This window comes from Tursiops truncatus, chromosome X, assembly GCF_011762595.2.
Source record: "Tursiops truncatus isolate mTurTru1 chromosome X, mTurTru1.mat.Y, whole genome shotgun sequence".
NCBI classification, from domain to species: Eukaryota; Metazoa; Chordata; class Mammalia; order Artiodactyla; family Delphinidae; genus Tursiops; species Tursiops truncatus.
In genome coordinates this window covers 94,001,841-94,022,008 of record NC_047055.1, presented here as the reverse complement: position 1 = coordinate 94,022,008, position 20,168 = coordinate 94,001,841, and the positions used below count along the sequence as shown (strand labels likewise).

At 47.9% G+C, this 20,168-nt stretch overlaps 2 long non-coding RNA genes across 2 annotated transcripts in view; both read left to right on the top strand.

Moving 5' to 3' along the window:
* Positions 1-20,168, top strand: part of LOC117310415 (uncharacterized) — a 261,394-nt gene that overhangs the window by 102,620 nt on the left and 138,606 nt on the right. The gene's annotated exons all lie outside the window — the stretch shown is intronic.
* Positions 4,711-12,029, top strand: LOC141277594 (uncharacterized). The gene is made up of 3 exons (XR_012329223.1): positions 4,711-5,691; positions 8,635-8,760; positions 11,692-12,029. It is a non-coding gene; the product is annotated as an uncharacterized lncRNA (long non-coding RNA).

Sequence of the window (20,168 nt, the reverse complement as noted above, 5' to 3'; positions counted from 1 at the left end):
CCAGCATTGCCAGCTGGGTTTGTCAAAGCAGGGTGCAGTGATACCTGGGAGAGGAGCGGACCCAGAGGCCAGAGGCCGGGGCCCTAGCTCCAGCCACGTAGTCCCTGAGCAGTGGGGCCGTAGGCAAAGTTTCTGGGACCTCAGGAGGAAAACAGAAGTAGATCGAGGGGGATGATGACAATTCCTGTTCCCTCTACTTTGCAGGCTTGTCACGAAGGAGCTGATGTAAGAAATGACATTTTGTAAGCTGTGTCACTTGGCACAGTTGTGAGGTGGTGGTGGTGTGGAACAGAATCTCGTGCTCATATCAGCAGGGTAACGCTGGTAGGCTGGGGTGGCGTGACACCCAAACAACGGCTATAAAGGCAGGAAAGGCCACCAGGCCCCTAGATGTCTTGACTCCATCTCCGTTTCACAATCAGTGTGTCCTGGCTCCCGGGTGTGCAGGGATGGTCTCTATGGAGCGTGTGAGCCTATGAATTGTGACTCCGAATCCCAGTTCCAGCCTCAGCACCTTATCAATGCCACACAGGAGGACTTCCGTACATCCCTCATCTTATCAGCATCAACAAATTAGGGTTGCCTAATTTGCATATCCATACCAAGCCTACAGCCAGCCCAGCGGGGTGGGTAGCGCAGTGTGCGCAGTAATCACAACTAGGATCAATGGATTAGGCTTAGCTAATTTACATGCAGCCAATCATAGCCAAGGTATGAACAGCAGAGCTGCCGGGGGAACGAATCACACGAAGGGAATTCTCCACCGCAGAGTGTAAGTGTCTGAGCTTCCCCAGCTGGATGGCTCTCGCTCCCACCCCAGGGGAGAGGCCGTGGGGGACTCGGAATTTGCTCTGACAAGGATCCGGTGCTGGATCCCATCCACAGTGACAGCCTAAGTTGCCGAGGGGGAGAGGAAGGGAGTGGCCGTACCGTACGGTAGTGCTGTTTGGGTTCTCTCAGAAGCAAGCCTGAGACAAAGATTCGAGGGCAGGAAGCAGAAGCAGGGGCGTGCAGGTATGCGGGAAGACAGTGAATAAAGGATGCACAAGCGAGCAGGTACCTCTGTGGGCAACCGTTCTAGGCTGAATTGTGCCCTGCACAAATTCCTATGTTGACATCCTAACCCCCAGGACCTCCGAATGTGACCGTATTTGGGGATAGGATCTTTTAACAAGGTGATGAAAGTAACATGAGGTCATTAAGCTTGAGGCCTGACCCAATCTGCCTGGTATCCGTAGGACAGACACAGACAATCGTGTGAAGACCCGGTGGGGGAGAGGGCAGTGAGGAAGCTGGGGGATTCAGCCACCCACTTGCATCAGTCATTCACTGGGGGCTCTTTCCAGGGGGGCGCCACTGATTCCCACATCCCCAGTCTGCCCGGGGACAGGCAGAGCAGCGTTGGTCAGTAGAAGCCCCCGCGTGAAGAAACTCAGGGATTGCCATTTGAAAGTTGGGCCTGGTTACAATAAGCGGGAAGAGGGAGGGGACTTGTGGGCAGCAACAGTGATGGTGACATCTGCATAGGCCTATGAGGTGAATAATAGGCTGTCTTAGGTACCGGCCTAGGCACTAAGCTACTATGGCCTTTAACCTCTGCCCTAGAGGAAATTGTGTGTGGATGTGTGTTCATAGGAAGGTTTAGTTACAGTATATATTTTTATATTGGATTATCCGTGTAATAGTATATGACCCTGTAATAAATAGTTTGCAAAGGTGGCCTCTGGTTAGTTTCCACGCCGAAGCCGGTGGGGTGAATGGACGCGTAACACAGCTCACTGTGGTCTTGGATTCTTGCAGCTCCTGTGGCCTCCCTCGTGAGACCGGCAGCACTTCAGTGCCTCTTGCTAATTTTAGACTTGCGTGCTGGGCTCAGCTAGGATGAGGGTGTTTTGAGTCAGGCTTCTTGGTTTCAAGCAACTGAAACTAATGCTACCCAACTTCGGTAGTAAAGGGATTTCTGGAAGGTGTGAGGTGGTCGACCTGCTTGACAGAAGGGAATAGGACTTGTAGCCAAGGACAGTCTGGTGGGTGCGGGGAATGTGTGCGTGTAACTTGCTAGCACCCACCCCTACCTCCACCAGCCTCTGTAGGGCACTGTCACTGCTAGACCTTTGAGGTTGCCACCATGGTGTCCTTGTCCCTGCCTCTTTACGACATTCCTTTGAGATTCAGTTGGGGCTCTCTGGGACAGTGGGATTTCCTTTTCTCTCTCTCTTTTTTTTTTTTTTTTTTTTTTGCGGTACGCGGGCCTCTCACTGTTGTGGCCTCTCCCGCTGCGGAGCACAGGCTCCGGACGCGCAGGCTCAGCGGCCATGGCTCACGGGCTCAGCCGCTCCGCAGCATGTGGGATCTTCCCGGACCGGGGCACGAACCCGCGTCCCCTGCAACGGCAGGTGGACTCCCAACCACTGCGCCACCAGGGAAGCCCTCTTTCTTTTTTTTTAATATGTGATTTTTTGTTGTTGTTTTGTCTTTATTTTTTTGGCTGCGTCGGGTCTTAGTTGCGGCATGTGGGATCTTTCATTGCGGTGCGGGCTCTTCGTTGTGGCGCGTGGGCTTCTCTCTGTTGTGGCATGGGGATTTTCTCTCTCTAGTTGTGGTACATGAGTTCCAGAGCACGTGGGCTCTGTAGGTTGCGGCACATGGGCTCTCTCGTTGAGGTGCGCGAGCTCAGCAACTGTAGTGCGCGGGCTCAGTTGCCCCGCGGCACGTGGGATCTTAGTTCTCTGACCAGGGATCGAACCCGCATCCCCTGCATTGGAAGGCGGATTCTTTACCGCCGGACCACCAGGGAAGTCCCAGGGCAGTGGGATTTCTTACACATCAGCCCAGGGCTTCCAAGAAAGAGAACCAGACAGAAGCTGTATCGCCTTTTATGACCTAGTGTTGGAAATCACTCAGCGTCACTTCTGCCATATTCTATTCATCCCATGCGAGTCTGAAAAGCCAGTCCCTATTCCAGGGAAGGGATTAGCCTCCTCCACCCTTTGATGAGAGGACTGTCAAAGAATTTGGGGACATGTTTTAAAACCACCACAGTGGACTAGGAGATGGCAGACAGCCACTTGGCTTGACAGTTTGGACAAACACATTTTTCCTTCTTGATTTTCTAATTCGGCTGCTTGTTTCCCATGATGCAGAAAGGCCTGGCTCAAACTCCAGGCAGCATGTTAGTAACTAACGTGCTTGCACCTCGTGGGCTGGACCCACTGACTCCAGTTCATCCCGCTTCATCATTGTGCCAGGAGAGCTCATTCCAACTGAAATTTGACTATTGGTTTTTAATTTTGGTGCCATTTTTCATGCTGATGGCTCTTCTGGCTGACAGTGAATTACCCTGGGTACAAATTAAATACAATAGAATTGCTAATCAGGCCATTAGAATATGCTGACAGGAGGAAATCTACAAGTTGTCAGATCTGGGTGGGCTCTCCCCTTGCCGTTGGGACAGAATTCTCTTGATTTCAAACGGACCTCTGCATGGAACGGGTTCGGGTATTGGAAGACAGACACCTGCAGGCAGCCGGAGGGGCTGTGCAAGTGGCTGCAAGGCCTGCAAGCCTACACTGGTTCGGCTGGTTCTCTTTGCAGGAAAAATCTTGTCCTGTGAGTACACAGGGGATCGCTCTGTGGGGCTCTGTCTCTGGGGATCACTGTCTAATGTCCCATACACTCTTCTCATGCAACAAAGTGTTGAGGTTTAATTCTCCACCTTCAGGCCCACAAGGAAGGCACCAAAATGTCTGGCAAAATGAACAGTGTTTTCAGATTTCTAAATTTAGACGGAAGGTGAGAATGCACCAGCGGTTTTCCTCTTGTGTCTAATTCTGAGCGAAGATAGAAAGACTTATCTGTGGGAGACTTCGCGTCGCATGGTCAGTCCCAGTTTCTTTGTATTTTTTTTTAATCCCTACAAAACTGACTTCAAGGGTGAAGATGCGAACCTGGATGCTGGGCAGTGATGTTGTTTGGGGAGGGGAAATGTGTCGGAGATCATTTATAAGTGAGAGGAGGACCCCACTGCTTCAATAATAGCTAACACTTATTGAACCCCGCCTGCTATATCTGGTCACTTAGATTAAGATCATCACCCCCATTTAAACGATAGCAATCTTGAGGTTAGGTAACTTTTCCAAGGTCATCCAACAAGTTTGTACTTAATCCAGTGTTATTAGATTGGGTTCGGCTGCCAGAGACAGTGGGGGGAAGAAAAGAGTGGCTTAAACAAGAAAGATATTCTTTCTTAGAAAAACAACATATGGTCTCTGCCTTGGGTTGCTGGATAAAAGACAGGACACCAATTAAACTGGAATTCCAGATTAACAATTTTTTAGTATAAGTATGTCCTGTGCCACATTAAATAATTAAATACTACAATTAAAGTATTGAAAGTTTTCAATTGAATAAAAATTAAGTCAGAATAAAATATTTTTATTTGCTCAATCTGGCAAAACCCTATCTGCACCTCTTGGTTCAAGACGGCTGTGTGTGCTCCAGCCTTTGGGACCACACTTCAGGCAGCAGGAGGGAGGAGGGTTAAAGAAGGGTCTCGCTCCCTTTAAAGATACTTCATGGAAGTCAGTCCCCAGACTACTGCTCACCTCACATTGGCCACACATGGCTTTTAGCGAGGCTGGGAAATATGGCTTTTATTCTGGGCAGCCATGGGCCCAGCTGACAATCAGAGCTTCTGTATCGAGAAAAATGGATATCAGGGGTCAACTCAGTGTCTGCCACAGCTGGGATTTAAACGCAACCAGAATGGCTTTCAAGTGTTGGGGCTTAGTCACCCCGATGTCCTGCTTCTTCTCCATTTCACGAAAGAAAGGGTGTGTGTTTCACACAGCCCTCCTCAAATGCTTTCGTTGATTTCTGGGTGCCTCTTCCCTGACTTCTCTGTACTTTTGCTGCTAACAGACGGCACGTGCGACACTCTTCAGAGGTCTGCCTTCCGGTTACCGGAGCCACTCAGTCCGCGCCTGGGAATTGGGACGGCGCTTCGCCAATGACTCATTGTGCGGGAGTCTGCAAGCCCAGCTCCCTTGGCTGGAGTTGGGAGAAAGACTAAAGTGTAATTTACACTCAAGAGCCCTGGCAGGGTCAGGCCAAGTGTGCGCCCTTGCTCGACTGCTTTCCTTCCCTTGTCCTGCTTTCCTCACTCCCTTAACTGGTCTCTCCTGGAAGCACTGCCTTCATAAATCACTTGCACACAAATCCTGTCGCAGTGTCTTCGTGGCCTAAGATAAGGGTTTACCCTGGAAAATATAAATAGGAAATGGGACAGCACTTTTGAAGACAAAGCAGTTCTGTTGTCATGTGCCCCTCTGTGATGAAGAGGCCAAAGTGACTCGCAAAGCCCTTGAGGTTGAATTAGGTCACACCCCAGCCTTACCGGCAAATCCTGAGCTGTGACAACTTATACAAAGTTGGACTTTTAATATTTATTCCAATCTTCCTCCAAGCTGTATGTTTTTTTTAGGGAATGTGTATCAGTCAGGGTTTGGTTGGGAAAACGGCACTGGGTGCTTCAAATAGGAAGGGATTGAATACTGGAGATCAGTTGCTTACAAAACAATTGGAAGAGTTGGAAGAGCCAAGGTCCAGGAAAGCTGATACCAGCTCTCAGATTCCTTCAAACTTCCAGAGCGTCAGAGAGTACAGTGGATTGCATGCTGGTGCAGGACCAAGGTAGGTGATTCTCAGAGACGTGCCTGGAGGGGGCCATGAAATTTTCCACTTGCTGTACGCTTTGTGTCTGCCTGCTGTTGCTGGAGGAACAATAATTATGGCTTCTTGCCTCTCTTTAGCCTTCCAAGTCATGTGCAAATACAATAGCCCCTCATTACAGATTTCCCCTGCTCTCGGAAAGCAGAATGTTCCTGCGAAACCTTTTGTAAGCCAAAATGGCGTAAAGCAAAGAAGCAATTAACTTAGGACCCATCTTGCTAACAGGTGCACAAAATAAATGGAGCTAAATAAAACGCAGATGCTCACAGACACAGGTGCAAGCTATGGTGGCTTGATGCTGAGGGTAGTTCCCAGGGAAGGAGCTTGGCGGGACCACTCTTGCTGCTTGGGGTACGCGCTGCCTCTATAACAGCTTGCTGCAAAACAAACACTGAACGCTATTTTCGCTTTTCACCTTTATTTGAAAAAGCGAAAATCCTCTTCGAATTTCTCAGGGTTAGTGAAAACAGGTACTCATACAGGCCTTTAGTAAAAGTGAAGTGGCATAAAGCGAACTTTAGAAAATCAAGGAATACCTGTATCTGTGGATTCCCTATTTGCAAATTTGCCTTCTCACTAAAATTTATTTGTAACCTCAAAATAAATACTCATGGCGCATTCACGGTCATTCATGGGCTTGTGCAGAGGGGTGAAGAACTTGAGTCATCCAACGTGCCCATTCCCAGCTGAGGTTGAACATGGTGATACTCTGCTTTTTTGTTTTGGCTCTCCTGCTATAAATAAGTGTCTTTTTCGTGGTCTGTTCAGTGCCACGTTTTTCACATTTTTGAGCTTTCTGTTGGTGACTCTGCTGTTTAAGGTAACCCCCAAGTGTAGTGCTGAAGAGGCTGGGATGAGAAATTTGTGTGGTAGATAAGCTTCACTCATTCTGGAAAATTCTTGGCCATTATTTTTTCAAATATGTCTCCTGCGCCGTTCTCTCTCTTCTCCTAGGATTCCTATTACATATATGTTAGACTGATATTCTCCCACAGCATTGTGATGCTCTGTTCTGGTTTTTTCTCCTACAATTTTTTTCTCAGTGTTTCAGTTTGGGTAACTTCCATTGACCTATCTTCGAATTTGCTGATTCTTTCCTTAGCTGTGTCAAGTCTCCTGCTGAGCCATTAAAGGCACAGTAATGTTTTTCATTTCCAGTACTTCCATTGATTCTTTTTTTTTTTTTAATACTTAATTTACTCAGACATTGTTAACCCAACATAAGTATGCATTTAAGGAAATTTTTTTTTTTTTTTTTTTTTTGGCCAGGCAGTGCTGTGCAGCATGCAGGATCTTAGTTCCCCAACCAGGGATCTAACCTGTGTCCCCTGCAGTGGAAGTGCAGAGTCTTAACCACTGGACCGCCAGGGAAGTCCCGCCATTTGATTCTTTCTTATAGTTTTATTCTCTCTGATGAAATTACCCATCTGATCTTGCATGTTGTTGTACTTTTTTCACTAAGGCCAGTGTCCAGTGGCTTCCACCTCAGGCAAACAGGTGCTCACCTCTTGTCTCACCTTGGAGGCACCCGTGTTTTCTTAGCATTCAGGTCACTTGGTTGCTCTGTGACCTCAGCTCTCTGATGAGTTTAAGAAAAGTTGTGATTTTCAGATTGTCCAGATTTTTGTTGTTGTTACTAGTGTGCTATTTCCAACATTCTGTATCCTAAGCAGACTGCTTTTTTTTTTTTTAATAGAAGAGAGATGCTTCTATAGGAAAAGTGCAAGAATTAATGTTTTGTTAAATTCCTGGTTTCTTTCAGATCCCTGATATATGCATATATAACCAAACCAAGGCACCGGTATTTACATGGTGGAATTCAAAAGGAACTTCTCAGTCTCTGTAGGACTAGCTTATAAGCAGTGGTAAATGGTGTAAATGACTGATCAAACTTAATATATTACCCCCGGTTATCGACTGAATTTTGTCCTCCCAAAATTCATATGTTGAAACCCTCCAATGTGACTGTGTTTGGAGATAGGGCCCTTAAAGAGGCGATTAAGTTTAAATGAGGTGTAAGGATGGAGCCCTAATCCAATCTGACTGGTGTCCTTAGAAGAGGAAGAGACACCAGGGATGTGTGAGCACGGAGGTAAGGATTTTGGTCACCAATTACAATATATGGGTTTTCTTCCCCACACCACCAATTAATTCTGGGATACCAGCTGGTGTCCTACCATTCAACTCAATTCTGACACTATCTACCCAGAGATAGCATCAGATCCCACAGGTTAAGGGCTCAGTCCTACAAGACTTGCTGCCCTACCCCCTCAATTTTAGACTGCGTTCACAAGCCCAGGTTATCACCTGTGCTTCTGACTGACAGGCTACAGATTGGAGGTTCCAGCGACCCCCTCCTTGGGTTCAATTAATTTGCTAGAGTGGCTCACAGAGCTCAGGTTACTGGTTTATTACAAAGGCTATTAAAGGATACAAATCAACAGCCAGATGAAGAGATACACAGGGCGAGGTCCTGAACAAAGGCGCTTCTGTCCTCTTGGAGTTTGGGGCCCAGCACGGCGGGCAAGTGGAAACATTCTGGTTCACCATCCAGAAAGTCCTCCAAATCCCATCCTTCTGCGGTTTTATGGAGGCTTCATTACGTACGCACTATTGATTAAATCATTGGCCATTGGCAATCGATTAACCCTCCAGCCTCTCTCCCCTTCCTGGAAGTTGGGATAAGGGGAGGGACTGAAAGTTCCAACCCTCAGATCATATGGTTGGGTCCCCTGGCAACCGGCCCTCATCCTCAGGTTACCTGTGTGCTTTCCAAAAGTCACCTCATTAACATAACAAAAGATGCCTTTATTGCTCTCAACACTTAGGAAACTCCAATAGTTTCAGGAGCTCTGTGCCAGAAACAGGGATGAAGACCAAATAGATATTTATTTTAAATCACAGTATCACAAGAGGAAAGACCAGGTGTGGACATGATGAGAAGGTGGCCATCTGTAAGCCAAGGAGAGAGGTCTCAAGAAAAACCAACCCTGCCAGCTTCTCGGTCTTGGACTTGCAGACTCCAGAACTGTGAGAAAATAAGTTTCTGTTGTTTAGGCCACCCAGTCAGTGGTATTATCTTAAGGCAACTCAGGTAGACTAGTACACCCCCAATTGCAGGTGTGGTAGATTGGTTTTTTAAATTTATTTTTTATTTTTAAATTTTTAAAATTGAAGTATAGTTGATTTACAGTGTTGTGTTAGTTCAGGTGTATAGCAAAGCGATTCAGTTATATATATCTGTGTATGTGTGTATATATATTGATATATTCTTCTTCAGATTCTTTTCCCTTATAGCTTATTACAAAATATTGAGTATAGTTCTCTGTGCTATGCAGTAGGTCCGTGTTGGTTATCTATTTTGTATACAGTAGTGTGTATCTGATAATCCAAAACTCCTAATTTATCCCTACCTGCCCTTCCCCTTTGATAACCATAAGTTTGTTTTCTATGTCTGGGGGTCTATTTCTGTTTTGTATGTAAGTTCATTTGTATCATTGTCTTTTTTTAGATTCCACGTATAAATATATCATATGATATTTGTCTTTCTCTGTCTGACTTACTTCACTTAGTATGATAATCTCGAGGTCCATCCATGTTGCTGCAAATGGCATTATTTCATTCTTTTTCATGGCTGAGTAGTATTCCATTATATCTGTGGACCACATCTTCTTTATCCATTCGTCTGTTGACAGACATTTAGGTTGTTTCCATGTCCTGGCTGTTGTGAATAGTGCTGTAATGAGCATTGTGGTGTGTGTGTCTTTTTGTTTTTTTAAATTTATTTTATTTATTTATTATTTTTTTGGCTGCGTTAGGTCTTCATTGCTGTGCACGGGCTTTCTCTAGCTGTGGCGAGCGGGCTTCTCACAGCAGTGGCTTCTCTTGTTGAGGAGCACGGGCTCTAGGCGCATGGGCTTCAGTAGTTGTGGCTCGCAGGCTTCAGTAGTTGTGGCTAGCGGGCTCTAGAGCGCAGGGTCAGTAGTTGTGGCGCACGGGCTTAGTTGCTCCACGGCATGTGGGATCTTCCAGGACCAGGGCTCGAACCTGTGTCCCATGCATTGGCAGGCGGATTCTTAACCACTGTGCCACCAGGGAAGCCCGCGTGTGTCTTTTTGAATTATGGTTTTCTTTGGATATATGCCCAGGAGTGGGATTGCAGGATCATATGGTGGTAGATTCTAAAACACGGCTCCCAAAGAATCATGTCTCCCAGGGTTCACTTCCCTTTGCAAAGTATCTTTAGCTGCTTCCATCAAAAGGTGGAATTACCAGGCCTCAAGGGGACTTGCAGCTTCCATTTGGCTTGGCGAGGGATTTCCAGCTACCATGTAAAGCCCGGGCTATCCTGCTGGAGAGAGAAACCCCTTGGAGGAGAACAAAGCCCCCAGACATATTAGTGACTCTTGCCAATACCATGAGAAGACAGAGGCCCAGACATCCTAGTGGGCCCTCAGGCATTTGATCCACCCCAGCTGAGCCACGTGGGTTCTCCAGCCCCAGCCAACATCGTGCAGAGCAGAGATGAGTCATACTCCCACCCCACCCCACCCCCCGCCCCAAATTCCTGATCCACAGAATTGTGAGAAAAAAAATGGTAGTTCTTTTAGACTACTAAGTTTTGGGGTGGTTTTTTAGGTAGCAGGAGCTAGCTAACACAGCAGAGACCTCCAGGTGCCCCACAATGTCCCTTCTTGTGTCCTCGTTAAAAAAAAAGCCTCATTTTTCAGCTAGATATATGACCATTGGAAATGAAAATTACATTTCTCAACTTTCCTTGCAGCTAGACACAGCCATATAATTAAGTTCTGGCCAATGGGCTATACATAGAAAGGGCGGATACAACGTCCAGGTATTGTCTGTCTCTGAGGCCTTGACCTTAACGGTACATCAGGGTCTACTGGAGACACCGCTGCAATTGGAGAGACAGGAACGCTTTGCACCATGACCATCTTTGCTTCCTACCTTATCTGAATGAGACATGGGTTGCTTTGGTGCCCGTTAGGAAAAAACAAGAGCTACAACAACCAAAACAGCGTACTTTAGGCAAGGTACGAGGATCAACAAGTCAATGGAGGAAAAAGGAGCTGAAACTGATACAGCGTGAGGATGTGGACAAAAGGGAACCCTTGTGCACTGTTGGTGGGAATGTAAATTAGTGCAGCCACTATGGAGAACAGCATGGAGGTTCCTCAAAAAACTAAAAATAGAACTACCATATGATGCAGCAATTCCACTACTGGGTATTTATCTGAGAAAAATGAAACGCTAATTTGCAAAGTTATATGCAACCCCATGTTCACTGCAGCGTTATTTACGGTAGCCAACACATGCAAACAGCTTAAGTGTCTGCTGATGAATGAATGGATAAAGAAATTGTTAAATGGATACATTGTTTTATATACACACACACACACACAATGGAATATTGCCCAGCCATTAAAAGAAGGAAATCTTGCCATTTGCAGCAACATGGATGGACCTTGAGGGCATTATGCTAAGTGAAATCAGTCAGAGAAAGACAAATACTGTATGATCTCACTTATATGTGGGATCAAAACCAAAACCAAACCCAAGCTCATAGATACAAAGAACAGATTGGTGGTTGGCAGAGATGGGGGGGTGGGGGAGGGCGAAATGGGTGAAGGGGGTCAAAAGGTACGAACTTCCAGTTATAAAATAAATAAATCATTACATCATGGGGATGTAATGTACAGTATGGTGGCTGTAGTTAATAATACTGTACTGTATATTTAAAAGTTGCTAATAGAGTAAATCTTAAAAGTCCTCCTCACAAGAAAAAGTTTTTTTGTAATTGTGTTTGATGACGGATGGTAACTAGACTTATTGTAGTGATCAGTTTGCAATATGTACAAATTTTGAATCATGTACACATGAAATTAATATAATGTTATATGTCAATTATACTTCAATTTAAAAATTTTGTTTAATATGACACAGGGAAATCCGATTGGAAAGACTACCTTTAACCTGCTAGCAATCTGCTAACATTTTGTGTGCCTTGAAAAATACGTGGTGCTGAATCTTCTCATTGAAAATGGATTTAAATCAAGACTTTGGGGCCCTCTGTCTGACTTTGGTCCCGGAATGTTCTCAGAGTAATAACACAGACCTGGTACTTGCATCTCAGTTACCCGCTCACAGTTTATGCTTGTGATCTCGCTGTGGTACAACTTACAAACATTTCCTTGTTGTATCCTGGTTCCAAGTAAAAAGTCCTTCCAGGTGTGGTAGAAAGTTCAGAGGTATTGAATGGATTAAAACTCTGGGTGGGGGCTTCCCTGGTGGCGCAGTGGTTGAGAGTCCGCCTGCCGATGCAGGGGACACGGGTTCTTGCCCTGGTCTGGGAAGATCCCACATGCCGCGGAGCGGCTGGGCCCGTGAGCCATGGCCGCTGAGCCTGCGCGTCCGGAGCCTGTGCTCCGCAACGGGAGAGGCCACAGCAGTGAGAGGCCTGCGTACCGCAAAAAAAAAAAAAAAAACAACTCTGGGTGGGAACCTACGCCTGGTATAGATGCCTCTCGAGGGCTCCTCATCCTGTTTGCCATTAAGCCTTGTGCATTCTTCATCTCTCTTGATTTTATTGCCTTGTCTTTCTCCATTGCCACTTCTCTGTTTTCAACCTTTGTAATTTCTCTCCTGGGCTCCCTGCCCGCTGCCCGCGGTCCTGTCCCCTCAAATCTATTCTCTGCTCTGCAGCCACAGTGATTTCTCTAGAAAGTATATCAGATTCCTGACATACCTGTGCTTAAAATCCTAGCAAGTCTCCCCAGTCCTTCCATAGGAAGTAGAAAGCCACTTTCAGGCTCTGAATGATCCGGCACCAGTTCCTCTCCCTGCCTCATCCCTCTGTGCTTCTTCTTTCACATGCTGGCTATGCTCCAGCTACACTGGATGACTTGAAAACTCCTGAAGCAGCCCATCTGTCAAAGCCTCAGGGGCTCTCTCCCAGCCCCTTCTTCGAGACCAACCCTTTGCTGCCTTTTGAGACTCAGTTCACGTGTTAGGCTACTTCCTTGAGGAGGCCTCTGAGATCAGGGACTTCTTTTTTGTGTTCCAAGCATGCCTCTATCATTGCACTTGTCAGGCTGTTTTCTGATGGTCACTCTTCCCCTCAGTGCTCTAAAGGGCTTGATGTGAGGGTACCACTCACAGCCAGCGTGCCCTGCCCTGCCCCATATCCTGTCAGCAATGACCATTTCTGTGCCCAGCAGCACAGGGCAGGCTGAAAGTACCAGAGACTGACGATGGCTCCTGAGCAGAGCTCTCAACCAATGAAAGATGGGAGCTGGTGTATAAATACCCCAATTCCCTTGCGCCTTGGGTGGAATAACGCTGAAGCGTATGCTCTACACGGTCATCCTGAGTTTTCCCCGTGGTCGCCAGGAAAGCCCACCCTTCACTGACTGCATTCCCTTCCCTCCCGCTTGGGCTGTTCCTTGAACCTCCCAAGTACACTGTTTAGCTAGCGCCCACCTCTTATCTCAGGATCTGCTTCTGAGGGAATACAAACCATGGTGGTACCTTGTCTTGTTTGAGTTCTCTTTCCACAGCACCTAGTTTAATCCCTTGCATAGAGAAGGCCCTTGATAAAAACTTGTCGACTGGCCCACTCTGTCTAAATGAATAACAGAATTAAGTAATGTTTGGGAGTGATGCCGAAAACTTGGCCTCTGTGCACCGGTGCTAAATCAAATCTCGGAGACAGAGTTTTGAGTGAAGTAGAAAAGAATAGCTTTATTGCTTTGCCAGGCAAAGGGGGACACAGTGGGCTCGTGTGTGGGCCCTGAAAAACTGTGTGTCCGGACCCAGGAGGATTTGGTGAGGGGTTTTATGGCAATGGTTCAAGGGCAGGGTTGCTGATAAGATTAGGGTGTGTGCAGGGCCTGCACTCCTTTAATCTGGTCTCAGGTAGTCTCTTTTTTTTTTTTTGCTTTACGCGGGCCTCTCACTGTTGTGGCCTCTCCCGTTGCGGAGCACAGGCTCCGGACGCGCAGGCTCAGCGGCCATGGCTCACGGGCCCAGCCGCTCCGCGGCACGTGGGATCTTCCCGGACCGGGTCACGAACCTGTATCCCCTGCATCGGCAGGTGGACTCTCAACCACTGCGCCACCAGGGAAGCCCCTCAGGTAGTCTCTTGATGAGTTTCTCTGGTTCCTTTAATCTGGTCTCAGATGGTCTTTTCTGGAATGAACAATGCTGACATCTTCCACTTGTTGGGGCTTTTAGTTCTGTAAAGAGCTCAAAGAAATTGTTATGTGTATCCTTTGAGGCAGAACCAGGGCCCTGCTTTAATTGCTGCGCTATTGTTTCTTGACTACTCCTCCCTTTTCTCTGCATCCCCTTCCTTCCCTGATTAGCAACTGTTTGAATCTGCCCTTTGGGACTCAGGAAAGGTCATGGAGGCTGGAGTCTGCTCCCTACAAACATGGAACGGGGGATACGGAAAGGCTTCCATGTCCAGGAGACCCACAGGGTCCTGCTCAGTTTCAGGAGGACCAGTCTTCCGGTATTATCCCCTATCCCTCTTGCGGTAGACACAGAGATGCGTGCCCAGATCCACCTTCAAGGAAGTTCTTGTTGCCCGTCCCTAGGTATGTGGGTATATGATGAGCAGATAGCCCCTAGCCGTCTCAGTACAGACAGCCACCTTGCTGCAGGTCATGCCCTTCCCAGGCAGCCCACACCCGGTGGCTGAGTACGAAGGTATGCTTTAGTAGAAAGTATAACAAGGGTTTGACGATGTGGCCATTTTTGCCTATGGCAGGAAAACGCCAGTAGGGGATCCTCGCTCCGAGGCTCTGTGGGGCTCCTGCCACAGCTCAGCTTCCCCCTCTGCCCTATCCTGCCTCCCCCCACTTCTTTTCACAAGCCTTCATCCCTAATAAACAGCATGCCCTTCAAAAGCCATCTCATCATCTGCTTCCAGAGAGCCTGACGTGCAATGCTTCTCTCCCATCCGTGCTGCGCCTTAGTCACCCTGATTCCCTTGCTGTCGCCTCCACAGACTGTGCTTTTCTGACCTCACCCGACTACTCACACTACTGTCCACTCCCTCTGCCCAGTAATAATACCTGGATGGTGCTTTGCAGTCTACAGAGTATCTCCCCAGATGATAGCAGATTCAGTCCTCACAGTAGCCTGGTGGGGAGGTAGGGTAGGTGTTTTTATTCCCATTTTACAGATGAGGACTCTAAAGTTTAGAAAAATAGGGCTTCCCTGGTGGCACAGTGGTTGAGAGTCCGCCTGCCGATGCAGGGGACACGGGTTCGTGCCCTGGTCCGGGAAGATGCCACATGCCGCGGAGCGGCTGGGCCTGTGAGCCATGGCCGCTGAGCCTGCGCGTCCGGAGCCTGTGCTCCGCAACGGGAGAGGCCACAACAGTGAGAAGCCCGCGTACCGCAAAAACAAACAAGCAAACAAACAAAACCGTGGGTTCAAGTCCCAATCTGGGTTCTGGCTGGGTTCGAGTCCCAGTGCATGGGTTCAAGGCCCAATCTGAGTTGCACGGTTTCACTTGCAGATGTCGGATGAGGGTAGGCGCTGCACGGGGAGGGCGGAGTCTGTCGGGGCGCCCCTTCTGCTGAGAGCTGCCTGGTGAAAGGGGCCGGTGGACAGGGGAAGGGGGGTGTCGGGGCGGGATCCATGTGGAATTTGAGAGTTCCTCCCTCAGTTGATATAAGTAGGCTGGCAACACAGTGGCTTCAGAAGAGCTGCCGCTGAATACGTGAGTTGAGAACAAAGGCTCTTCACGTTCCCCGTTCCCCCCGCAGGCACTCGATGGACACCTAGGGAGGGAAGCAAAGGAGGCCCCCAGCCCCCAGGGACAGACACGGATGAATGGGCAGCTTAGGTTGGGGGAAGAAGCCAGGGGTCCATTTCAGATAAAGTCCTGCGGCTTCATTCAGCCTGACCCTGGGGCTGGGGCTCTGGAGTATGTTACACCTCAGGGTGATCCCACCCATGGTGAGGGAGCTGGGCTATCATACTCCCCCCCATCCATCAGTCCTGGACAGAGGCTGCCCTGCCCTTGGGAGAGATACATTTCCAGCCATTTCCAGCTCTCCTGAATTAAGCTGCTCTGGGAGCCCAGGGCAGGAACTCGAAAGAACTGACAAGTGTTCCTTATTGGTAACAGAAGCTCACTGAAGCCAGTACAGAAGTATCCAGAGGAAGCCGGGGGCAACATTGACATTGGCAACAATGATTCTTAGTAAAGAACAAGCAGTTTTTATGAGTTCCTCGCCCCTTCCAGAGCGCGACGGCTGCTCTTCCTCTGTGCCTCTGGCCATTGTTACAATCATCTTTGCTCTTGCCGGGAGGCAACTTCGTATCTCCAGACATCAGCTCCAGGCCCAGTATAGAACCCGCCTAAATCACCGTTGCCGAAGGGATGGAAGATAGAATGTCCACTAATGCAGAGGATCGAGACTGAACCATGGCTCTCTGGCAACGAGGCAGAAGTCAAGCCATGCACTAGGGTCTTCGCTGGCTCTGGAATGATCGTTTTGATCCTGAGACCAGTTGGGCAGCCTCTCAGCCACCAACTTGTTCCCCTGAATGAGTGATGCCTTCAGAGGATGTCAACTATTGTGTGTGTGTGGATGGGGTGGAGGGTTGGGGAATAAAGGTGCTTCTCTGCTTCCCCCAAAAGAGCCCAGATGGTTCTGAGCTTAGAGGAGAGTGAGATCAAAGAAAAGCAGGACGTCTGGGCCAGAGGGAAGCAGACTTTTAGGTTAGGTGAGAAGTTTCCAGGGCAGAGCTGAATCAGTTGAATCAACTGAAAATAGCCGGAAGAGGACGGTGGTGGGTCCACTTACCTCTGCTGTGGCCCTGGCTCCCTGCACTTCTTATTCCTTTAAACTTTTGGTATTTTATTCTTTTAGGTCTGATTGTTACTCTCCTTCACAAGCAGGAGGGCTCAGGGGACTGACTCACGGTAATTAAAATCACTGGAGATTGGTATAAAAAACCTGGAACGTTATTATTAATTTACAGTGAGAAATCCAGTCATTTACTCATTTATTTATTCCAAGTATCTGAGTGCTGACCTAAGGCAGTTTGGTCGTGCATAACCCGGAAGTTCTTTCTGGAAGGTTACATAGCCTTCGGGCCAGAGACAAAAATCACACTGGTTATTTTAACGGAGAGAAATTTAATATAGAGAATTGTTAGCTAGATACAGGCATACCTCATTTTATTGAGCTTCGCTTTATTGCGTTTTTAACAAATTGAAGGTTTGTGGCAACCCTGTGTCTAGCAAGTCTATAGGCTCCATTTTTCCAACAGCATTTGCCCACTTCGTGTCTCTGTGTCACATTTTGGTAATTCTTGCAGTATTTCAAATTTTTTCACTATTATTGTAGTTGTTATGGTGATCTGTGATCAGTGATCTTTGATGTTCCTGCTACCACCTGTTGAAGGCTCAGATGATGGTTAGCATTTTTGAGCCATAAAGCTATTTATTTATTTATTTATTTTGTGTTATGCGGGCCTGTCACTGTTGTGGCCTCTCCCGTTGCGGAGCACAGGCTCCGGACGCGCAGGCTCAGCGGCCATGGCTCACGGGCCCAGCCGCTCCGCGGCATGTGGGATCTTCCCGGACCGGGGCACGAACCCGTGTCCCCTGCATCGGCAGGCGGACTCTCAACCACTGCACCACCAGGGAAGCCCCATAAAGTTATTTTTAATTAAAGTATGTACATTAGTTTTTTAGACATAATGCTTTTGCACGTTTAATAGACTACAGTATAGTGTAATATCACTTTTATATGCACTAGGAAACAAAAAACTTCATGTGACTCATTTTATTGCAATATTCACTTTATTGCAATGGTCTGGAACCGAACCTGCAATAATATCTCCAAGGTAGAAGGAATTATTAACTAGTCACCAAAGAAGCAAAAAGGGAGCTCTAAGGCATCATGGAGGTTGTAATTTCAGGCAGTAACTACCACTCCTGGGGGAACAAGGAGAAAGCTGGAACGATTAAAACCTAGAAGCTTGGAGTGGGGATCACATGGGGCTAAAATTCAGATGCTTGAGGAAAGGACACCTGCTGGCTGGTGCTGGTGTCTGAGCTCAGAGGAGGCGGCCCATACAGGTGGGACCCAGATCCCTGAGGGGGGCATGCTAGCCAGCTGATTTTGATGTCTCTGAGCTGAGAAAGGCAATCTGATGGAGCTTGGACCCAGACCTCTGAGGAGGGGATGCTGGCTGGTTCTGTGGATGTCAGGCAAACTGCAAACTGGATTCAGCTGCTGCTACAGGAAGAAACTGCTGCTGCCGGAGTGAAGAAACATGGACGATGCAGCTCACAGGGTCAGGAAGCGAACAGGAAGCCAGCAGATGCCCAAAGGAAGAAAGAAACAATTCCCTTCCTCGTCCTCTAGCTGTGAGTCTTCCTCTAGCACCTCCTACGGGCAGAGCCTAACAAGGAGCAGCTGGCAATGCAGAAACGTGGTCTGCAGAGCCCCAGCATCATAAAGAAGGGTGGGTTTGGAGCTGAGACACAATATCTTAATAACTGACACATCTCCAAAAAGTTTGAGGTTGAGTGAGGGTGAGCTAAGCGCCTCCCCATAACCTCACTACCAGTTCACACAAAAGCAAGTCTCTGACCAAACATCACACATGGAGACGTTTATTTTTTATTTTTAAAATTTATTTGTTTATTTATTTTTGGCTGCATTGGGTCTTCGTTGCTGCGCGCAGGCTTTCTCTAGTTGCGGCGAGTGGGGGCTACTCTTTGTTGCAGTGCGCGGGCTTCTCATTGCTGTGGCTTCTCTTCTTGCAGAGCATGGGCTCTAGGTGTGCGGGCTTTAGTAGCTGTGGCTCGCGGGCTCAGTAGTTGTGGCTCATGGGCTCTAGAGCGCAGGCTCAGTAGTTGTGGCGCAGGGGCTTAGTTGCTCCACGGCATGTGGGATCTTCCCGGACCAGGGATCGAACTCCTGTCCCCTGCTTTGGCAGGCAGATTCTTAACCACTGTGCCACCAGGGAAATTCACGGAAACGTTTATTAAACAGGCATTCATTAGCCACCGGGCACAAAAAAGTCCCTGCAACCTATTCTCTAGGCTTGAGAAGCCCCAGCTCTCAGCCTACTCTTTGCATGAAAGGTCCATCAGAGGCAGATGCAACATTCCAGAAACATCAGGGAACCAGAAATCCTCCAAAACTAACGGTTGGACCAAGCCTCAGGTGCCATCTGTAAGGTGCAGCCTACAGGTCTTCCTAGATTCTGAAAACCTGTTCATGTAAAGGTGGGAGTATCTCAAACATACGTAAGCAAATCCATAGATCCTGAATCCCTTTAATCTCACCAGCAAGAGCCTATTTCTAACATCCGTCATGCTAATTAACAAGGCACCAGTTTCATCAATGAAAACCTATTTCTGACTTTCACTTTGCTAATTAGCGAAGCCTCAGGTATTGATGAAGCCCTTGTGATCTTGCATTTGGATATAGCCTTTCTGATGCAAAGCTAGCTGACTAGCTGGAGAGGGGATTTTCGATGGAGGGCAAATGACTACCTCCAGAATTGAAGTTTTAACTAACACAGACATAGTGTCACACTATTCGGGTGGAAATATTTCAAAAATAAAATGCAGACATTATAAAAGGTTCTGTTTATACCAGGCGCCCTCCAGGATTTGGTGGTCGATCAGGCACCGTCCTTGCTCTGAAGGAACTCGTGGCCTGGAGACAAAAGATAAACAGGCAACTGCAGCATGTGTGAAGAGTGCCGATGAGATGCGGGGTCGGCCAGCACGGTCTGGGCACTTTTGTGGAAACATGGGAGGTTCTTCCACTCAACTGTCAGCCAACTCGCTGTGTAGTTTGAGTTACCAGATAAACTACAGGATGTCCAGTTCAATTAGCATTTCAGATCGACAACAAATAATTTTTGAGTATAAGTACTTGTATTTTATTTGCTAAATCTGGTGAACTGACTTCTAGGCAAAGCCAGAAGGAAAGTCAAACGGGGCAGGATTCTGCTTGGTGGGTGTAGATCAGTCAAGGCGGGAGGGTGAGATAATTGTAGGCTCTGTGCTGGAGTCATCCATTTCCTTCTGCCTGCTCAGACAAGCCCAAGTGTTTTGAAGGTCAGGGTGTCCACTTCCCTGAGCAGTGCTGGTCTCAAGCCACGTGTGGCCTCTCTGAGCTTCCCCTTTTATATATGCTGCAGAGTAAACCCCTTCTGCCAGCACATTCTTTTTTTTTTTTTTTTTTGCGGTACGCGGGCTTGTCACTGTTGTGGCCTCTCCCGTTGCGGAGCACAGGCTCCGGACACGCAGGCTCAGCGGCCATGGCTCACGGGCCCAGCCGCTCCGCGGCATGTGGGATCCTCCCGGACCGGAGCATGAACCCGCGTCCCCTGCATCGGCAGGCGGACTCTCAACCACTGCGCCACCAGGG